This window comes from Hyperolius riggenbachi, chromosome 2 (assembly GCF_040937935.1).
Source record: "Hyperolius riggenbachi isolate aHypRig1 chromosome 2, aHypRig1.pri, whole genome shotgun sequence".
NCBI classification, from domain to species: domain Eukaryota; kingdom Metazoa; phylum Chordata; class Amphibia; order Anura; family Hyperoliidae; genus Hyperolius; species Hyperolius riggenbachi.
The window spans coordinates 514,313,526-514,333,366 of NC_090647.1; the positions used below are offsets into that span (position 1 = coordinate 514,313,526).

Below are 19,841 nucleotides of genomic sequence, written 5' to 3' on the forward strand. Positions count from 1 at the left end.
ATATCCTCCCAGCCAGCCTCTCCTCTCCTCCCCTCCCCTATATGGCTGTGTGTTGAGCTGGGCCCATGTGATGAGCTGTAGTAGTACAGGCCAGGATGTCACCTATTCTGCATGCACTGGCATCTGCTCCTCTGCCCTGTGCTTGGCATTCAGCAGGCATAGTCCATGCCTCCCAGAGATTCAGTCCACATTGCATATGCTATTTTCTGATTGATAAATTATTCTTTTTTACTCTTTTTTTTGCAAAACATCCGTATCGCTCTAGATCAGAAATCTTCAGAAATAAGCAAACAGTACTCTACTACAATAACTGGCATTAGGTGAGGCATGAACTGCATCCTTGCAAGGTGCTAACCAGCTATGGGAGCTAATGATTAATTAACTGACCGCTTGATTAATTAAACAAGCCGTAAAGTTAATTAATCATTAGCGTTCCTAATCTGATTAGCGCTGTGCAAATAACTGGTTCAGATTCTGCTAATTCCAGTAATAGCGGATCAAAATGGAAAAAACAAACTAGGAATTCTAATGCTAGCCATGCACTGATCGATTAAGGTACGATCGATCAAACGATAATTGGAATTGATTCAAAATAAATGAATCGCATTTATTTTTTGGGCCATACACTATGGCCGATTCTTGTACCGTTTCTGCCCTTTAATTGATCGGTTTCGGTGTTTGATCCCATATGTCTGAATCGATTCATTCAATAAGACTATTGTGTGGAATGCCTAAATTGCTGAAAGCGCATGCATTGAAAAAAAAATCTATTATCTATTATGGATTATATTGAATATCGACCAATATGAATCGGTTGGACATAAGATTGTGTACTCTATTTTAATTTGGATATTTAATCAGTTTAGTTAATCAAACAAAAAAAATGACCAGCGTATGACCAGCTTAAAGTGGATCTGAGATCAAAAACTAACTATAACAAGTAACTTGTCTATATATCTTATCTAAAGTTTGTATTAGCAAATCTAGCTGCAAACTGCTTCAATAGAATATGATTATTTCTTCCTGCAATGACAGCAGCCATGTTGTTTGTAAACATTACCAGAGACGAATTAAAGAAAAGATTTTATACATACACCAGCCCCATCCGCGTGGATCGCTCCCATGCCGCCGTCCTCTGCTGCACGCAGCTACAAGAACTGGGTCCCGTCACTGACGTCATCGGAGCCAGCCTACGCAGGAGAAATGTGCCCTCTACGTATCTCTTTAGCCGGGTGCTGGAGAGATACGCAAAGAGCGCACGTCTCTTACGCTAGACTGGCTCCGACTGATGGAAAAGTGGGGAGCCGTTTCTCGTAGCTGGGGGCAGTGGAGGACGGCGGCGTGGGAGCGATCCAGGCGGATGCAGCTGGAGGAAACCCAGGTATGTATAAAATCTTTTCTTTTTGTCTCTGGCTCTCTTTAAGGGCACTGTTCACACTCTGCATTTTGCGCTGTTGTATTCTGTGATTTTTCAGCAATTGCGTTAAGCGTTTCTCATGCCAATGAATGAGAATCGTGACGCAGTCGCCGGGAAAATGCTACATGTAGTACATTCGTAATCGCCGGAAATTGCAAAGGCGCCTGCAATCACTGCAGGGTAATCCTATCGGATTACTTGGGCAGCGGCTCTTTGCTGATCGCCAGTGATCAGGAAAGTGTGAATCGTGGGCAGAAAGCATGACTGAGGCCTAAAGTTGTCCATACACTTATCATTTGTTACATTACGTTCCTAGAAGATTTCATCGATCTGCTGGAAATTGATTCCTCCATTCGATCCAATACAGTCGATTTTGACCAACATTTGATTGAAAGTACAGGTAGTTCCCGACTTATGAACGACCCGTCGATGCGAACGGCATGGATTCTGTGTTTCCATGGGAACAAGTCAAAAAAAGTTTTCCCCCAACATTGGACTTTTTGGAGAAAATAGATCTTAAAAAATGGCTTTTAAACTTGTGTAAGCAGGTGCAGAGGTGACAGAGTGGGACACTGGAGGTACAGGGGGGCAGAGATGGCACAGTGTTCAGTCTTAAGAACAGATTCAGGTTAAGAACGAACCTACAGTCCCTATCTCGTTCGTTCACCGGGAACTACCTATATTGGATCCGACAAGACAGAAGATCTAGAGGTGCCTTTATGTTACTCGATTTTCCTGCAAGAGTTTTAGTGATCAACTTTATTAGGAGTTTAAAACCTATGGGGTGGTCTGAAGGTAAATTGACTAGTGGCCCACACACTGCAAGACAGATCCTGGCAATTTTCCCTCGCTAATTGATCTGAACAATGTTGTGCCCCCATAAACTGAAGATTCGGTGTCCATCAAAATCATGTGAACAGTAGCTGATTCCAATCTGCTCTGTTGAGTGGATTTGTTGATTGGTGAGGATATCGCTCAATTTCCATCGATCTAGCAGAATGGCACCTCAGGTCAATAAGGGTAGAGTGGCAGCAGATCGAACACTGCAGTTCAATAGATTTTTCAATAGATTCCCTGATGGAATCTATAAAAATCGATGTGATAGGAGTCCATTCCTTTCAGAGGGGAGCCAATCCTTATACTACATCAGGTAGCAATCTATAAGTCTATGGCCTGCTTAAAGGACAACTTAAGTGAGAGGTGTACATGGTGGCTGCCATATTTATTTCCTTATAAGCAATACCAGTTGCCTGGCTATACTCTACCTCTAATACTTTTAGCCATAGACCCTGAACAAGCATGCAGAAGATCACAGGGCTGTGGAGTCGGAGCAATTTTGGATGCCTGGAGTCGGAGTCGGGAAAAAATGCTCCGACTCCTAATGAATTTGTAACTGTAATTAAAATAGAAAATATGATAAAATGTTCTATTTCTCACATAATAGTCATTAAAAATAATGTACATACAGTAATAGCTGTGCTCAGTCCACAAAAATGAAATAAACCAATCAAAATTAGTTACTTGTGCTGCTTCAATAAAGCAGTCCCCGTATTTTTAAAGTCAGATATACACCTCTGATTGTGACTGTATATATGATTGTGTACACAGGAATCTCTTATATATACTAAATAACATCTATGCTGTAAGAATAAAGCCTGATGTGTAGCCGTGTCACTAATAGAGATGGTCAATGAGATGGAAATAATTTTGTGTTGATTCTGATTTATGCAAATGTATGCACTCTTTGCTCATGAAATCAAATAATTTGATATGTTAAAATTTGGTTTGGTGACTACAATTTAAAGGGTACCTGAGACGGATGAAAAGTAAAGTTTTATACATACCTGGGGCTTCCTCCAGCCCCCTTCAGGCTCATGAGTCCTGGTAATTCAGCGAGTCAGCACAGTCCAGCCACGTGCCGCTCCTCCAGCCAGGAGCGTTGTGCACCTGCGTAATAGTGCTGCGCAGGTGTAGTACACTCCCGGCGGTGGAGTGTGTGCATGTGCACTATGCCAGACTGGCTCAAGTACCTGGACTATTAGCAGAAGATCCAGGTGGCGGAGGACAGCGAAAGGACTGATTAGCCTGAAGGGGGCTGGAGGAAGTCCCAGGTATGTACAAAACTTTAATTTCATCTGTCTCAGGTTTACTTTGTTACACAGTAGTACTATACTCTACATATGCACTCCCCACAGAGCTGCAGGGAAACCACTGTGAATGCTGTGCACATTAAACACAGAGGTGTTGTCTATCACCCATACACCTGGTTCAGATTGTACATGAAGAATGTGTAATAGAGGAAGAATCTCCTCATTCCCCTGCAGAGTACCTACACATCACTCTTACATGTACCCACAGTTACATTGCCTAGGGCCTGATAGATGTTCTTTGTTCCGGTTTGTACCTTTTACAAGTACTCTTACCAAGGACTAGTTTTAGTCTAAAGGGAATAAATATAGTAGTCTACATATCCTTCTCACTTCAGTTGTCTTGTAACATTCCTAAGCGTTGGCAGTTAAGAGACGAATTTAACGTTACATACTTTTAATCAATAAAATTGTAATATGCAAATTAGAGGAGTCGGAGTCGGTGGAATCCTAAACTGAGGAGTCGGAGTCGGTGGATTTTTGGACCGACTCCACAGCCCTGGAAGATCAGGTGTTTCTGACATTGTCAGATCTGACAAGATTAGCTGCATGCTTGTTTCTGGTGTTATGCTGGATCCACACGGTGCGTTCGCGCACTCTATTTCCTGCTCGATTCCCGTCGATTCGTTTATTTCCAACATGTCCAATTTGGATTTCGATGGATCGTTAGGTCGATTCGCATGCAAAGTATGCCAAATCGACCTAACGATCCATCGAAATCCAAATCGGACATATTGGAAATAAACGAATCGAGCGGAAAATCGAGTGCGCGAACGCACCGTGTGGATCCAGCATTAGTCAGACACTACTGCAGCATAGATCAGCAGGGCTGCCAGGCAACTGGTATTGTTTAAAAGGAAATAAATATGACGGCTTCCATATTCTTCTCACTGTTGTCCTTTAATTTAGATCACATCTCAGGAAATCGAAGGCAGATCCTTGCAACATTTGATTTCAATCAGCTTTTAGCAATCATCTGTTCTAATCTAAGCAGTACAAGGCTGTATGGCTGTAGATTTCATTATTGAGAAAAAGGCCCTTTACCAGCTGATAATTTGTTTAGAAATGAATAGTGTCCCTTTGCTTTTGAGCAATGTTTGTTATATATATATTTTCTTTTATCACATTGAACATCTAATTGGTTAAACATGAATGTATGCCTAGCTTTGTCCCCAGCGCACACTAGCTTGATGAGTGCAGTATATTACAAGCAGGGGAGGCCCTGGTGCCTCTGGCTGGGAGAGGCGGCCCTCCTGTCGGATGCCGCAGTTACGCCAGCTCGTGGTCTGGAAGCCTAATCCCAGCGCTTGGTGGGTGGGACGGCTCTGTCACTCCCAGCCTGTGTTTTCATCTGTGTGTAGTGTACTACCGGCATTGCCAGTACAGGCTGCGCGCCTCTCTGCTGTAAGCTGCACTGACACACACAGTCTCATGCAAAATCACATTGCAGGACAGTCTGAAGGGCTGGTAAACAGATGCAGTTACTGGGATTGTATATACAGTAGTGTGCATAATTGCTATACTTATGCAGTGGCTTTTATGCAGGGAGGCTAGATGAGTGAAGCCTTAAAGAGAAATGGTAACCATGAATTGAATTTCATCCGAATCAGTAGCTGATACCCCCTTTCCCATTACAAATCTTTTCCTTTTCACAAACGGATCATCAGTGGGGTCTGTATGGCTGATATTGTGGTGAAACCCCTCCCACAGTGTGATGTCAGGACCATGGTTCTGACATCACACTGTTGGGAGCCTTGCTGCGTTGTGGGAAATAACAGCTGTTACCAACTACCAAAAAAGCAAGCAGCTTCTCCTTCCACTGACATCACCTGTCAGCAGTAAAAATGTCACCATGTGATAAATGTCAGAATGTTAATCGGGTAGAGGAAAGATTTTACATTGGGCAAACCCTGACTAAATCATTTATACACAATTACTGTAAAAATGAAGCACTTTCTTTATTACATTTTCAATGAAGTTCCTCTTTAAGGTGCCCATACATCAGCAGATTGACCAAGAGACAGATCTCTGATCAGAGAGAGATCTGTTGGCCGCCCATACGCTACAGGCCGATTCCCTGCAGCATTTCAGCATGAAATCTCTCAAGAGTCGGCCTTGTGATGCTGCGGCTGCTGCTTCGTCGCCACCTTGCTGCCTGTTCCCCTAATGTAAAGTTTCACCCCCGCCCGGTCACACACGTGTCCACGTTATGCTTGCAACCGCGTGGGGTGCATGTATGTGGGCGGAGCCAGTGTTGGACAGGTAAAGTATACTGGGTGGGGGGGAAAGATATTTTACCTTAACGGAGACAGTGCTGGGGGATCTGCATTCGTTGCTCGTCCTGATATTACACGCCATTACCACCGCACACCCGACCGCGCAAGTCAGCATGTCCAATCAATGCATGCAACGATTGCATCGTCGATTGGACGTGCTCTTGGCGGTAGCAATTTCCATCTGATTATTATAATCGAATCAGATGGTTGATAGGCCGCCAAGTCGCCTCATGTATGGGCACCTTTAGGGCTCATTTGCACTAGGAGGCAAATGTTTTCAATTCAGCCGCGGCCCCCATTCAACTGCTGATCGGCAGCCCACGATCGGTTTTCCGTATGCGCAATTTCATGTTATTGTATGCACATTTTCACATGCATTTAGCATCATTGACAGTCATATTACATAGGGAACGTATGTGTGGTACAAAAATCTGCAGCAAGTGGTCCTATTTATTTATTTCCATTTTTTTTTGTTTACGGGAAGAACAAAAACCGCATTCAATGGAAACTATTCCTTTGAAATTGTGTTGCTTTCAGTAGAAATGCGAATTTGCCCCGAGTGGAAATGAACCCTTATTGTTACTAGTTTATATTGTGCTGTAATCCTCCATAAAGCGCTACTTAATAGGTTAGCGGGTTATAAAAAAAGATAATTAAAATCACAGCGGACCTACGCGTTAATTGCAAGCTTGCATGCCTAGGCTGCGTTATATTATACAAACCATATTCTTTTACCACTAACTACAGCAAAGCCCCTGTTATCTGGAACACAGGCAACCAGAAGTCTCAACTAACTGGCATGCCTGAGGGGAGAACGGGGACTGTTTTGGGGGCTTTTGTAGTGGTTAAAATACTCGCTCAGTGTCCAGCTTCATCTTCTAGCCTTCATGTCGCTCCTAGTGGCTGTTCAGCATCCCTGCACAGCTCCCGGCATGTCACGGGATCAGACGTGGGAGAGCCTTGCGCAGAGGATGTTGAAAAGCCACTAGGAGCAACAGGAAGGCTAGAAGACGGCGCTGGTCACTGGGTGAGTATTTAATTTAACACAGGAAGGGAGGTTTTGTTTTTTTTTGTTTTTCGACTGGTTACTCAAGCAACCGGAATGCGCGTGTAGTGTTCGTCCCAGAAATTTTTACCAGCCGGGTGGCATAAGAAAGTAGCCGGGTGGGGCGAGATGAGAGAATGCATATTAGGAGGTGAGCCATGACAGCCGAGTGCTCACCAAAACTAGCTGATGGAGCACCTGACTAAAAGAGCCTGGGGAGAACACTGGCATGTATCTGGCACCAGGCGGTCCCTGCCGGTGCAGCATTTCGGGGACTCTGCTGTAGGATGTTTCAGTAGTTAAAAAAAATAAATAAAAATAACTGGAGCATGCAGCAGGGGCTTCTGGGATAGTTGTCTGTAAAGCTGTGTACTTCTTGGAACAATCAATGTAAAGATACACTGCAGCCTGTGCTGTTGAGGGGGAGAACAAGCAAGAGATGCCAATCATTTCGGTTTGAATGCAGCTTGGTATTACGCCAGTTGTATACGCTTCTCGGTTTGGCCCATTTTCAAGCTTTATAAACGTATGGTAGCTGATGCAATGACACTTAGGTCTCTTTCAGACATGCTTGCCAAGCAGTTCGGCACATGATGAGACCGTCACTTGAGAGGGTTCGGGATCAGATCCCTGCAGCAACAGTTGGTGACCGAGGCTGTACAGACATGTCCATAGCCAGTAGGCTAGGTATTTGTTCTGTCAATGTGGATAGCAGCATACGGACCATGCGTGGCACCCAACAGAGTGGGTGGAGCACAGGAGTGAACAGGGAGTCGGGCTGCATTCAGGCGAGATAATCTGGCATGCCCCATCTTTGGCCATCATTCCCAGGCCTGCTGTATACCCACTAGATTATCGTCTTTTGTAGCTGCCTTGGGCGAGTTTTGTCCTCCATATGGGGGGTGGGGGGGGGGGGGGAGAGGCGGGAGGCTCCCTGCAGCACTTGGGGACAAAGAAGTTGGATGAAAATCTCAATGCCCATATTTTGATGATCACACACGGGAGGGGACGGCTCTACAGACATCAGACTGACTGCACAGATATTCAGCTGTTACCCAAATGTTTATTTGGCTGTTATTCTTTTCTTGTGTGTTATTGCCTTTGGTGCTATGTCACAAGCACAGAAATGAATAGCAGTAATATATCTCTTTGGGCTTGTGTAGTAACATATTTACTGCCTAGGCTATTTACTGGAGACACTACAATCTGTCACGCTAGCAGCAATGTGTAGCTCCCATTTCATGATTTTGTTTTTATTTAGCGCTGACCTCTTTCATAGCTACAATATAGTGTACTGGTTAAGGGCTCTGCCTTTGACATGGGAGACCAGGGTTCGAATCCTAGCTAGGGTCAGTACCTAAATCCCTATTCAGTAAGGAGTTAAAGGCAAGACTCCCTAACACTGCAGAGTGGCCTCTTGAGCGCATCCTTAGTGGCCGCAGCTCTTGAGCGCTAGGAGTCCAACGGAAGAAAAGCACTATACAAATGTTTGGATTATTATTATTAAACGAGGATTGAACTTCATCCCAATCAGTAGCTGATACCCCCTTGCCCACGAGTAATCTTTACCTTTCCTTGAATAGATCGCCAGGGACATCTGTATGGCTGATATTGTGGTGAAACCCCTCCCACACAGTGTGATGTCATGATCCTGACAGTTTGCTGTCTGTGAACCTTATTGCATTGTGGGAAATGACGGCTTTTTCCAACTGCCAGGCAAGCAATATTTCCCTGTGTGCATAGAACTCTAAATGAGCATTCTGCACAGATCACCTGACAGAACTAAAATGTTACCACCATAAATGTTGAGAATGTTAATCAGGGAGAGGAAATATTTTACAATGGACAAACACTGATTAATCTATACATTAACATTACAAAGAAATAAGCCTAAAGCCTTGCATTCATGCTACATTAAACGTAACTTATGATGACCACCTCTGCTGAGGATCTAGCGTGGGTATCAGCCTGGCGGGTCTATTCAGCTGAGTGCTGGCCAAGAGCATTATTCCCCCACCCCCCGCACATAGCAACAGTACACGTTGCTATCCTGCAGGCTAGTGGTGCATCTGTACAGAGCCAGCTCTGCAATGTCACATGACTGGTCACGGGCGGCATGTCTCGTATGTGTATATGATGCTTAAAGGGCACCTGAAGTGAGAGGGATATGGAGGCTGACATATTTTTCCTTTTAAGCAATACCAGTTACCTGTCTGTCCTGCTGATCCTCTGCCAGTAATACTTTTAGCCATAGACCCTGAACAAGCTTATGCAGATCAGGTGTTTGACATTATTGTCAGATCTGACTAGATTAGCTGCATGCTTGTTTCTGGTGGGAGTCAAACACTACTGCCGCCAAAGAGACCAGCAGGGCTGCCAGGCAACTGGTATTGTTTAAAAGGCAATAAATATGACGGCCTCCATACCACTCTCGTTACAGTTGGTCTTCTAAGGACCCATCTCCACCAGTGCGGAATGTGCAGCGTTTTACTGCATACGAGTCAGACTAGGAAATGCTGTCTATTCAGTCAGTAGGCTCCCCATCCGAATGCCGGTGTGATTTTGTGCAGCCTACTGCATTTTACCGAAGCATCCGAAACACTACAGCCTTGCATGGCTATAGCAATTCAGCTGCAACTTCACAGCAGCACGGGTGCCGCATCTGATTAGAAAACGGACAAGGTACCCCACTAGGAATAGGCCCTGAAGGTTGCCAAACATCTAGCAGTGATGGGCACTTTTTTTTTTTAAAACAGTCTATTCCCCCCCCCCCCCTCCTCTCTCTCTCTCTCTCTCTACCCTCTAAATTGTCCCTGACTGAGATCCATACATTACAGTACCCCCTCATAGGCATCAGCCTATGAGTAGGATTCGATTCTGAGCCACTCTGCTAGATCGCAGCGCTGTAAACATGTAAATAGCTTTTGTTTTTTTGTTTTTCAACAGCCTCAGTGTTCTCCCCAGAATTTTTTTCCAGCTGAGTGGCATAAGAAAGTAGCTGGTTGGGGCGCAACTGTGGAAATGAAAGGTTGGTGCAACTCTGCTTACAGCATAGGAGGAGGATGAGGAGGCAAGCAATGACAGCCGGGTGCTCACTAGAATTAGCTGGGTGGAGCACCCGGCTGAAAGAGCCTGGGGAGAACACACAGCCTGCCAGCTCTGATCGTGGCTGGCAGCCTGGTCCCAGATCCCCGTGGTCCATCTCGGCAGGGAATGCGCGCACATTCCCTGCTAATCTCCGCCTCCAGGATCTGACTCCAATCGGCGCTAGGCGGTCCTTGGGGCGCCACTTTCCCATCGGTGGGAGACAGTCGGGAAGAAGTTAAAAGGCCACTCCAGTGAAAAGAAAAAAAAAAGTAAGCAGTTAAAAATCTGATAAAACCGACAGGTTTTGGACTAGTCCATCTCCTCATGGAGTATGTTCTGCCAAGAAAGTAAGATACCAGCCAACCTCCCTACTCACTTGCACACTATTTTGGCAGTTTGACTTAGCCACTGCTGTTCAGGAAATGCTGTTAAAAACAAAGAAAACCCTGAGAATCCCCCATAAGGAGATGAACTAGTCCAAAACCTGTGGGTTCTGTCAGATTTTAACTACATGTTTGTTTTTTTCGCTGGCGTGGTCCTTTAAAGCGGAATATAACCCTGCATGTCAACTTTGCTCTAAAACATTATTTATAGCATATTATATGCAACCAGCATTTTTTTTTACTAGACCAGCATTGGAAGGGTTACACACAGAGGTTTAAAGTTCCATGGAGAGATATGCAGAAGTTCAGATGGATACATTTAACTAAATAGAATGTAACAAGTGATAAAAGTTACACACTCTTTGGCTGTCCTTCAGCTCCTTCTCAGTCAGAGAGTGAGTCACATTCCACACTTAGATACATTTATGTAAACAAAATGTATCTATGTCAGCTTCAGATGCCTCTGCAGTTCTCTCCAGGAACTCTAAAGCTCTGTGTAACCCTTCCAATGCTGGTCTAGTAAAAAAAAAAAAAATGCTGGTTGCATATAATATACTGTAAATAATGTTTTAGAGCAACGTTGAAATGTAGGGTTATATTCCGCTCTATAAGTGAAGATATTGCTTCCTTCTCCTAATTCCTGCTGCACCAGTTCATGGGTCCTTCTTTCCTTCCTCTTGCTGCCACTTTTATCACCTGAGACAGTTGCTCTAAGATTGCGTTGGTTGACGATCTGCCCATGTTTACAGTTGTTTCCAAGTGACGGCTGCTTCCTCTTCAGCGTTCTACAGAGTTGGAAAATCCTCCACTGACTGCCGTTGTCGTTCCGACCGCATCCCACGGTGGGGAGCTGCTTTACTCGCCCCCTCACCTTCCCCCTCTCCCCCTGCATAGGGCAGAACATGCTACTCTGCAATGAGATGCGCAGTATAACCATTGTTGACAAATGATCACCTGAAATGATCAGGAAGTAGGCAGAACTTTTCTATGTGCTTACATAGCTTATCTCTCACCACGTTCACGTAATAACCCGTAATGGAGGGAAGACGTCTGTGTTGTGATCTGATTGGTTAGCAGTCTTGCCAGCTCAATCTACATAGAATATATTAAAAGCGAACCTGAACTCAGAACTTCCTCTCTGCTCTAAAAGATAAGCAACAACGTAATATAATTTAAAGAAAAACATTGTTACAGCTGATACAAATCCTGCAATAAATCTGCAGTGTCTCTACTTACTGCTTTCGTGGAAGCAGACATAGGGTTAACATCCTGTTTACAAATTAGCTGCTCTGCCCAGGTAACCAGTGACACAGTTGAGAGATCAAATTACAACATTTAATTAGTCACAGATGAGGGGGAATTAGACAGGTTAAACTCTTTAAATACATACAGGGTGGATTTCACAATGCTTTCCTTCTGTCCTGTGCAAGAGTTCAGGTCCACCTTAATCATCCAATGTAACAACTTTATTTTCTATTCAGAGATCTGGGCCCACAGTGATGTTTTAGTTGCGGCTGGTGTGAAGTTGATCAGTCATATACAGGCAGCTCTGGGCATGTGCGTGTTACACTAATAATCTATTCCCATTGGACGATAGAATGTTACATCTCTGACTACAGTAATTGGGGTCCTTTGTGTCTGCAGTCAGGAAATGTGGGACAATCGTTCTGGGACCGAGTTTGTTTGCTTTATTGCTGGAGGCGGATGTGCAGCACACGTTCATGTGCTACTGTGTCCTAAATGCATCTTCCTGAATATAGAAAATGTAAAGGGTACTGAAAATGAGAAATTGGATGAAATTATTATTATTGATTTATAAAGCGCCAACATATTCCGTGGCGCTGTACACAGCATACACACATCCAATGTTGATTGGCCAATTTTACCACCTGTGCATCTTTGTGTACAGCATCTTGCAAAGATTTTATCTGACCGGGAGTTCAGCTTAACTACTTGACGACCAGGGGATTTATGGCTGATCTGTGCTGCGTGGGCTCTCCAGCCCGCAGCACAGATCAGGATAGAGCCAGGGCGACCAGACTTCCCCCCCCCCCTTTTTTTCCCCACTAGGGGGATGTCCTGCCGGGGGGGGGGGGTCTGATCGCCGCCGGCTTGCTGCGCTTTGCAGGGGGGCTCTTCAAAGCCCCCCTCCGCAGCGTTCTCTGCGCTCCGTCCCTCTCACTCCCCCTGTGAGCTGCGCAGGACGGATATCCGTCCTGCGCATTGAAGGATAGGCTTCAGCCTATCATAGGCCGGCGATCCCCGGCCAATCAGAGGCCAGGGATCGCCGATCTGCCTTACGGCGCTGCTGCGCAGCAGCGTCGTATGATGTAAACGTGTTTACATTTTGCCCGCGAGCTTTGATCGGCGGCTCTCCGGCTGTTCACGGAGACACCCTCCGTGAACGGACATGGAAAGGCCGCTCGAACGAGCGGACTTTTCCATGGAAACCCGCAGACGACCAGTTTACTCCAATCGTCGTCAAGAGGTTAATAGAATAGACTGTGTAGAGTTTGGCTCTCATACTACATGGAAAGGGGTAAAATTGGTCTGTAATCTTTCATTTTCCAAAGATACTTATCTCAAGTATGTACTTGGCTTTAGAAACAAACATGGGGTACATAATAATACAGACAATGGTGTACACCAATATACAAGATACATAATTAGTGACAAAATGAGAAAACGAATCAAAAAACAGAATTGGTAACGACAGTCATAAAAGTAACATAATGAATAAAATGTTTGATTTCCAACGCACAAAAGGGGGAGAGAGCCCTGTCCTTGCGAGCTTACAATCTAGAGGAACTAGTGAGATGTACTAAACATTCCATGTTCTCTCACCGGTTTCCAGTCAGGGAAATGTCGATTGTCCAACTGACCGTTTACCTGATCGCATGATATTCAGCCACATAAATAATGGCATGTCCCTGCTTGTAGAAGAATGTGTAAATGCACAGTGCTTTGTGTGTGACCACTGTAGCCTGGAGTGTGAGGTGTGTGCCAGTGATGAGATATTAGTTTCGTTTCCTCTATGTAGCCTCCCCTCAGTCCTCACAGAAGCTCGAGAAATCAGCTGAACTATCAGGAGGGAGGAGATGCTTCTGCAGCTGAGCGCAGCCAGACATAGCGAGGAACCCTGTGATGGTATTTGGGCTGTACAGAGATTAGTCACCGATCGCTGCTTGTGCCCAGCAGGCTCTGACAGTCATGCATGCTTGGTGAGCAATGTGTACAGTTCTACAGGAAGGGGCGGGACAGGAGGAACAGGAAGCTCCCTGCAGGGCCCAGCAAATTCTAACCTGTCTGACTGCAGCCAGCACAAGTTTAATTGAGATGCCTGAAAATTACTCAAAAAGGATCCTTAATTAATAATCTTATCTCATCCAGAAAGTAACAGCCGTTATGCTGGGATTACACGTTACGTTTCTCGCGTTCGATTTTGTGCGCAATCTATTAGCCATTCAATTTTCTACTCTATTCTCTTATCTTCCACTCCTTTTTCTTATCTTTTTTTCATTCACTTCTATGAGAAATCGAGCGGAACATCGGACATGTCGGAATTTTATCATCGAAGTCATCTATCGGAACGATTCTTTGCAAAAAACGTAATGTGTAATCCCAGCATTAGCCTTACTGTGCCACACAAGGCATTCTTTCTGTGTGTTATAACTTGCATCTGTCATGTTAACCTCTTCTCTCCCTGTACTACTTGTCCCGTGACTGTAGAAAGTCAGTAACTGCTCAGCAGCATTAACATAAACACCCCCCAAACCCCCTCTGATAATTATAGGATGAAAATCGGTACCGTAACAAGCATGCCTGATAGATGATTTGACTGAATTACCTCACAAAATCAGTCAAATGTTGGGTGCACGTGGTTAATGGCATGCGATATTGGGACAAGCAACAAACAGGATGGAAACCCTAGCTCGACCCCCCCCCCCCCCCCCACGCTGCGCGTGCATTAAAATACTTGTCCGTTGTCTCGCTAGTGTGCAGCTTTCCGCATGCACCTCCCAAATGACTACTGGCATATAGCATGTGATTCGTGTGTGCTATATGATGACAGCCATAGGGGGTGCCAGTGCGGAGCAGCTGAACTCTAGCAGTGACAAGTAAAGCATTTTAATGTACAACCAGGGGGCACATATGACATTTGGGTGGGTGTATGGGCAGCCAACAGATCTCTCTCTGATCAGATTCGATCAGGAAGAGATCGGTCTCTTGGTCAATCTGCCCCTACACCGCTAGCTGCATGGGCACCTTAAAGAGGAACTGTAGTGAAAACAACCTAGTGAATAAAACTGCCTTGTTGTTCTAAAAACCTATACGTTGGCTGCTATTGGCAACAGCACAACACACCGTTTACTCCGGCACCAGCAACTCATTAGAGCTGCAACTCCCAGCGACAGGAGATAGAGCGGAGACAGCCACCTTCACCTTTAACCACATAAGGACCAGGGGATTTTTCGCTGTGCTGGGTGGGCTCTTCAGCCCACAGCACAGATCGTGTTTGCCGCAGGGCGATCAGACTCCCTCCCCCCCCAACCTTTTTTTTTTCCCCACTAGGGGGATGTCCTGGTGAGGGGGTCTGATCGCCGCCGCCTGTTTGTGTTTAGCGGGGGGGGGGGGGGCTCCTCAAACCCCCCCCCCCCCGCAGCACTATTCCCCCTCCTCCCTCTCATTCCCTCACCCCCCCCCCTCCTCCTCGCTGTGGGCGGCACAGGACAATGATCCATCCTGTACCACCTAATCGGAGGCCGGGGATCGTCAATCTCCTTTACGCTGTTAACACCGGAAATTTCTTCCCCGCGTGTTTACATTTAGCCTGCGAGCCGCGATCGGAGGCTCGCCGGCTGTTCATGGAGACACCCTCCGTGAACTGACATGGAACGGCCGCTCGTTCCCATGGAAACCCACTTACGACCATCCGCCGCCTATCGGCGTTAGGCGGTCGTTAAGTGGTTAAGGGGTTTATTCAGCAATCGGGCAACTTTTGTTACAGGTTGATTTCTTCAGAGTATAAACAGTCTTTCCTATGTCCTATGTACATTACATATATTTACAGCATACAGACATGAAGCGTCTTACATTCTAACAGTTATAATTTATTTTTTTAACGATATTTATTTATAGATTATTCAGTCAGTGTTTGCCCATTGTAAAATCTTTCCTCTCCCTGATTTACATTCTGACATTTATCACTGGTGGTGACCTCTTTAATTCTGCCAGATGATCTGTACGCAATGTACGCACCTTAAAGTTAAAGACAGGCTGTTAATTAACTGCATGTGAAAACTACAGAGGCGGTTACTGAAGGATTGGAGTGATAAAATAACACTCTCACTGTGAAAACTTATCTCTACACCTTAATAAGGCAAGGTCCATGTGTGGTGGTAAGTTTCCTCTTGCATCTTAGTGAACTGAGGCCAATGTTAGCCATACAGACCCCCCCCCCCCCCTCCCCGATGATCTGTTTCAGAAAAGGTAAAGATTTCTTGTGGGAAAGGGGGTGTCAGCTACTGATTGAAATTTTAATTTAATGTTCGGTTAGGGCCTGTTCTCACTACGGCGATTAGAGGGCGATTCCTGCTAATCGCTGAATCGCTATCACTTTTTAAAGCACTAGGGCTATTCTAACCCTATGGCAGTGATCTCACTGCCGCGATTGGCGCCGATTGTGGGCGATTAGCACCAATCGCAAAACGTGTTAACTGCAGCATTTTGCCGCGATTCTGGAGCGATTGCGTTACAGTGCTTATAAAGTGCTGATTGCAAGCGCTCTGGGTCGCCGAAGTGTACAGTGATTTTAACCACGCTAATCACTGTAAAGTCACTTGTGCTTCAGCACTTCTGTTTTGCGATTTTAGGTGTTGATGGGCCCTTAAAGTTCCTCTTTAAGTCATCCACATGGGGTCTCAGTGTTAAACTTGTCAGATGTACAAAGACCCACCTCCTCCAACCCTAACAAGGTGTGAGGAGTCTGATGCATTTAGTTACTAGATGAATGGATGCTGAGTGCAGGTGCAGCCCGCTGGTGATCAGGTGACGAGTGTGCACTGATGCCCACACAGTGTTACTGTCTGTGCTAAGGCAGAGGCTGGTAGCACACAGTCCCCTGGTAGGAGTTGTGTGATGATGAAGCTGTCTCATAGGCACTCGTAATCCTGGAAAGGTTAACCGACAACAGATTTATTAGTGATTTGGCAGTGGGCAGCGCAGACGTGGCAGTGTAACCCTATAATGTAAAGTGTCAGGCGACAGGTGCTGGTCATGGGATCCCGACACAGCGCAGTTCATGCCAGCCACATAGGATTTGGTCGTCATTCTCCTGCCAGGAAATATTCTGGAGGCGAAATCTGAATCTATAACGTGTGAAATAAAATATGCCGGACTGGTCACATGCAGGAGGGCCGAGCCGGGAAGGAGGCTATTGCCGGACATTGACAAACGCCCACGCTCAGGCTTATCTGCTAAGATGAGTAAAGCAATGTGACACAGTAGGCCTTCATTTTGTGATGATTTTGGTTGACCGTCTATAGGCGAGTATCGGACTTTTAAAGTGACCTTAACAGGGCTGTGGAGTTGGTACAAAAATCATCCGACTCCTCAGTTTATAAAACCACCGGCTCCGACTTCAGGTAGCCAAAATTGCTCCGATTCCACAGCCCTGGGCCGTACATCAGGCCACCTGGCGATTTGATTATTGTAATTGAATGAAAATTGGTGCCAGCAAGAACAGGCCCGGCCAACGATGTATCAAATTTCAGGCTGAAATTTGTTGCATGTATTGGTCGGACATGCTGCTAGATGTAGGGCGGACATGCTCAATCGGGTGCTAACGACACGGGATATTGGGATTAGTGGCGAATGAGACGGTACCCCCGGTACTGTCCTCCCCAGTGTAAAATGTGCCTTGTGCTTGTATACTCCGCCGCTGGCTCAGTACCCGTTTACACACACATGCCCCATGCGGTTGCCCATATACGTGGGCGCTGTGTGATGTCACACAGTGCAATCACTGTGTTACGCCGGCAACCATGTGGGGCGCATGTTTGAGGATGGAGCCCGGAGCAAGCTGCAGACACAGATGGGTAAAGAATACTGCATGGGGAGGGTGTACATTTTACATTAGGACATTAGGGGGCTCAGCGCTGGGGGGGGGGGGGGTGTCACATTTTACAATGGGGGGCACAGCGGCGTCACAAAAGATTTCATGCTGAAATTGGTGTATGTGCAGGCAACAGATCTCTCTCTGATCAGATTAGATCAGAGAGAGCCATTCTTTTTCCATATTGCCGCCCCAAGTGCTATGTGCCGGAAGCCATATGGGGGTGGCCATGCGGGAGATGTATAGGTACCGTGGCGGGTGACAGCAGACATAGTATTTTAATGCATGGGAAGCACATTTACATTGGGGCAGTGGTGGGTGCAGCTTCACAAGGCCGATTCCCGATACATTTCTGGCTGAAATTGATCAGGAATTGGCCTGCGGTGTATGGGCAGCCAACAGAACTCCCTCAGATCAGAGAAAGATCGGTCTCTTGGACGATCTGCCAATACAGCGCCAGATGTATGGCCACCTGTAGTCTGTGACATAGGAATTGACCAGTGTCTGGGCTGATGAGATGAGATAAGAGGGACACTTAGGCCACGCCCTGCCACACCCATGACCATGCCCCATCACATTCTATCCTGGTTCATTTTCCTTTTATGTTAACATTTTAAAATTATATAAAATAGTAATAATTTAAAGCATGGAAATAAAGTTTAGTCAAACACATTTTTTAGTAGAGAAATATAATTTACATTGAAAGAGGGACAAATGAGGACAGAGGGACAGGGCTCCAAAAGAGGGACAGTTGGGAGCTATGATTATGGCAGTGTTTTGTTTTTTTCCCTATCAATAAAATGTGCCTTCCTGGGACAGCTGTATTTTTGCATATTGTATCTTTTTCATTTGGGGGGTTATGGGGCCTTTTTAATTATAAAAAAAAAAAAAAAAGTTTGTTTTGCTTCCTGCTGCTCTGTATTACTGTAAGATCCAGCTAAATTTAGCACATGTGAAACCTAATTTTCATAGTGTGGTTTCCGCTCAGTGTTACATCAGGACAGCACTCTCCTATACCCTCCAGTCTGTGAGATCCTCATATTGTGGTGTTTGTGCTGCAGAAGGCCGATTCCACACAAACTGCAAACTAAAGGCTTGCTCCAGCCTGCTGTGGCATACTTTGCCAAATACCGGACTGCACTTGGGGCCTCAGCAATCGCTACAGGGGACGCACAATGATGCTTGTGTATTCCATTCATTAAGTTTAGTGTTACAAATACAGTGGAGGAAATAATTATTTGACCCCTCACTGATTTTGTAAGTTTGTCCAATGACAAAGAAATGAAAAGGCTCAGAACAGTATAATTTCAATGGTAGGTTTATTTTAACAGTGGCAGATAGCACATCAAAAGGAAAATCGAAAAAATAACCTTAAATAAAAGATAGCAACTGAATTGAGTGAAATAAGTTTTTGAACCCTCTAACAATAAAAGACTTAATACTTAGTGGAAAAACCCTTGTTTGCAAGCACAGAGGTCAAACGTTTCTTGTAATTGATGACCAAGTTTGCACACATTTTAGGAGGAATGTTGGTCCACTCCTCTTTGCAGATCATCTCTAAATCCCTAAGGTTTCGTGGCTCTCTGTGCAACTCTGAGCTTGAGCTCCCTCCATAGGTTTTCTATTGGATTAAGGTCCGGAGACTGACTAGGCCACTCCATGACCTTAATGTGCTTCTTCTTGAGCCACTCCTTTGTTGCCTTTGCTCTATGGTTTGGGTCATTGTCGTGCTGGAACACCCATCCACAACCCATTTTCAGTTTCCTGGGAGAGGGAAGGAGGTTGTCGTTCAGGATTTCACGATACATGGCTCCGTCCAATTTCCCGTTAATGCGATTAAGTTGTCCTGTGCCCTTAGCAGAAAAACATCCCCAAAGCAAAATGTTTCCACCCCCATTCTTGACGATGGGGACGGTGTTTTGGGGGGCAGCATTTTTCTTCCTCCAAACACAGAGAGTTGAGTTAATGCCAAAGAGCTCTATTTTGGTCTCATCAGACCACAGCACCTTCTCCCAGTCACTCACAGAATCATTCAGGTGTTCATTGGCAAACTTCAGACGGGCCTGCACATGTGCCTTCTTGAGCAGGAGGACCTTGCGAGCTCTGCAGGATTTTAATCCAGTGCGGTGTAATGTGTTTCCAATGGTTTTCTTGGTGACTGTGGTCCCTGCTAATTTGAGGTCATTCACTAACTCCTCCCGTGTAGTTCTAGGATGCTTTTTCACCTTTCTCAGAACCATTGACACCCCACGAGGTGAGATCTTGCGTGGAGCCCCAGAGCGAGGTCGATTGATGGTCATTTTGTGCACCTTCCATTTTTGAACAATCGCACCAACAGTTGTCACCTTCTCTCCCAGCTTCTTGCTAATGGT

The 19,841-nt window shown here is 45.5% G+C and overlaps 1 protein-coding gene across 3 annotated transcripts in view; it reads left to right on the forward strand.

The window, feature by feature from the left end:
• USP25 (ubiquitin specific peptidase 25) overlaps nt 1-19,841 on the forward strand; it is a 145,709-nt gene that overhangs the window by 890 nt on the left and 124,978 nt on the right. The window lies entirely within an intron of this gene.